At 34.8% G+C, this 3,234-nt stretch overlaps 1 protein-coding gene across 1 annotated transcript in view; it reads left to right on the top strand.

Moving 5' to 3' along the window:
- The first annotated feature begins 2,432 nt into the window (after positions 1-2,432).
- The window catches only part of LOC107551151 (somatostatin receptor type 5-like), a 24,032-nt gene continuing 23,230 nt past the window's right edge, over positions 2,433-3,234 (top strand). Inside the window, exon 1 of the mRNA XM_016232654.1 lies at positions 2,433-2,585. The gene's annotated coding sequence lies outside the window, so the exon portion shown is untranslated. The remainder of the gene's footprint in view (positions 2,586-3,234) is intronic.

Here is a 3,234-nt window from a genome sequence, read left to right as displayed (position 1 = left end):
AATCAGTTCTAAAAGAAAAAGAAAAAAAATACAAAACCTGTGCTAATTAAAACATGTTGACAAAAAGATTGGATTCAAGATTTGGATATAATATAGCATAATAAGAGATTTACAATTTACTTTTTGACCGGGAACACAAAATTAGGGAAAGAATTTTCAGCACAGCACTTAATTGAGCAATCTTTTTTTTTTTTGAGATTTTAAAACATAACCTTACCATTAGTTCTTGTAATGAAGACAAAATTCTGAAGGTGAAATTGATAGAATTGTTTGAAGAGCTGTTAACTCTAGCGACCTTTCCGTTCTTACCTGGTAACATATGCTTTTAAAGTCTCCAATACGGTGGCCGAGAAGTGCAGAACAAATCACAATTCTGAAAACAAAAGAACTAATTACAAATGCAAATGCAAGTCTAAAAAACTAAATAACAATTCAGAAAACATTATAAAAAGTCAGAAAACACAATGACAAATTTGAAAACAAAATAACAAATCCGAAAACAAATTAACAAGTACTTAGTGTAAATAGAATCCATTGCTAATATGAGATTTGAAAAGGGAGGGAAAAAAAACTTGGCAAAAGGTGGGATCGAACCCGGGTCGATCACGTCAAAAAGACAAGGGCAAGCACTTATCCATCTGGACCACTCGAGCTGATGTTCTCCAGCCACTTTTAACTAAATCTAAATATACACCCCGTATTTTGTATTCCATAGTAAGGGCAATTCATACAATACATTTAAACTGAGCTACTTTAATACCATCTCCGAACTTTCTACCATGACTTCGGCTGGTTCTTCCCTGTATACGTTGATTGACAGATGTCTCATCCAGTCAGCGGTGAGTAATCCCAAACCAATGGCGCTTGTCGTTGTGTTTTCTGACTTGTTAATTTGTTTTCGAATTTGTCATTGTGTTTTCTGACTTATGTTTTCTGAATTGTTATTTTGTTTTTTAGACTTGCATTTGCGTTTGTAATTTGTTATTTTGTTTTCAGAATGGTGATTTGCTTTGCACTTTACGGCCAACGTACTCCAACCATCCATGCACTCAGTGAGAGTGTGTTCTTGTGCATGCATTATATTGTATGACTCTTCAGTGAACATCCTTTTATTTTTAACCTCTTGAGCGGATCATTCATTCCATTTACTGTCTGATGGCTCTCTTATACTATCTAGGTATCACGGATTCATATTTTTTTTACCTTTTTGATCCCAGATAGCTGATTTAGGATCCAACCATCCATGCACTCAGTGAGAGTGTGTTCTTGTGCATGCATTATATTGTATGACTCTTCAGTGAACATCCTTTTATCTTTAACCTCTTGAGCGGATCATTCATTCCATTTACTGTCTGATGGCTCTCTTATACTATCTAGGTATCACGGATTCATATTTTTTTTTACCTTTTTGATCCCAGATAGCTGATTTAGGATCTACAAACAGACATTACCGCTGCATTACACCTGGTGTATTCAAGAAGAAATTCAAAGTTATAAGTGAGTTATGAGGGATTTTATATATAGTAATAATTAAATATCCTCTTTTTTTAACTAAAAATACCCTTAAACCTCTTAGACAAGTAGAAAAAAGTGAGAACGTTTTGTGCAAATACTAAAAGAACAGACATATATCAGAAGTCAGATCAGATTGACGGTTATGTTCCGTCAATATTTAAATGTAAACCAATGCAAATCTGTTCCCTGAGGTTTTTCAAAGACCACATTTTGCACATTATTTTCCAATTAAGATCCATATTCTGCTTAAGTAAATGTAATCTAAACTAATATCACTCAAAATTAAGTTTGTTTAGAAATTCACAAATGAAATTGTTGTCAAATAAGGTCTAGCCTATATTGCACATATTGTTTTCATGTTAAAAAAATTTGACACAAATATGGCTCTTTTTTTCCCTTTATCTGGTTATAGCAATCTGTTTAATGCTTGCATGATCAAATTATGACTTACCATGGGAATGTATGCATGTAATAATCATTAGATTCAAAACATTGAAAATCTTGTGCATGTCAGAATTTCACATTCAAAAGCTGTAACAAAGTTTACTTAAGGGTTTCACCTTGGTCTGTCAAACAAAATATATAGCCTATAATAACCTGAGTGAAAAATATGACGCTTCTCATTTGGGATCATTAACAATCAGAAATGACCTGCTCAGTAGTCTTGTGTACTAAAGAACACGCCGTGCACTTACTGCTTATAATCAACAACAAACCTCTAAAACACACGCGTGCGCGCACACAGGCTGACGGTACCGGAGTGATTTATATCACGCCTACCTTTCCTTGGCGTGTGCTTGCTGAAGAGCCGTTACCTGGTTACAGGGGAGTGATGGAGCACTGAGTAATGTAATCTTCACGACTCCTCAGATATGAGAGTTTCTCTCGCGCTCGCAGAGTCAAAGCACCACGCGCTGCTCCTGCAGCATCTACGGAGAGCGCGAGCAACGGCTCGTCCAGGAAAAACGCTTTAACCTCTGAATTAAGTTATAAATATCACCACGGACAGTCTCCAGTTTGTCATATTCCCAGTTGTGAAGAGCAAGTTGGCCGACAAATATTGGTTTAAGGTAGGAAACTTTGCAAAGTGCAATTTTGGGGGGGTCTCTGTCGGCAGCTGATTGTTAACCTTGTAGTTTATTAATAGTCTTCGGTCAGTATATAAAGAGTTATGGATATTCATTCTGTTTAAACTGTTCGAAATAATATCTAATAATAAATATTAGGACAAGGCTCATGTAGATAAGTGCTGTGTGTGATGACAGATTCCAGGCTATATTTCAGAGCTCATTCGTGACTGCAGTAAACATCGTTGCTTTTCATGTAATGGGATATTAGCAAGACAGGTGAAGCGCAGGTGCTATTTACACTAATTACTTAGTGTTATTAGAGTGTAATTGTTACTTGGTAACATCCTAGTAAAGTCTTCAATCCATATTGTAGCAACCGTCTTGTAGAAATGTGGTTATAATAGACTAATATACTTACTGTTTTTAAATATATCTACTGGTTTATCATTGCTCCTAAATGATGTTGACAGCTTGGTAATTCTCAATCCAGTTTTGTGTGTCCAGATTTATGCATTGGATATACAATTTAGTTGTTAGTAGTATGTTTAGAAACACATTTATGTATACCTTTTCCAAGAATATACAAAATAAGTATGAAACTCTTAATATAATGTAGTCTAACATATATATATATATATATATATATATA

This window comes from Sinocyclocheilus grahami, unplaced genomic scaffold (genome assembly GCF_001515645.1).
Source record: "Sinocyclocheilus grahami isolate Dianchi unplaced genomic scaffold, SAMN03320097.WGS_v1.1 scaffold416.1, whole genome shotgun sequence".
Lineage (NCBI taxonomy): Eukaryota > Metazoa > Chordata > Actinopteri > Cypriniformes > Cyprinidae > Sinocyclocheilus > Sinocyclocheilus grahami.
Note: the sequence above shows the minus strand (reverse complement) of the source record. Positions and strands in the feature narration are given on the sequence as shown.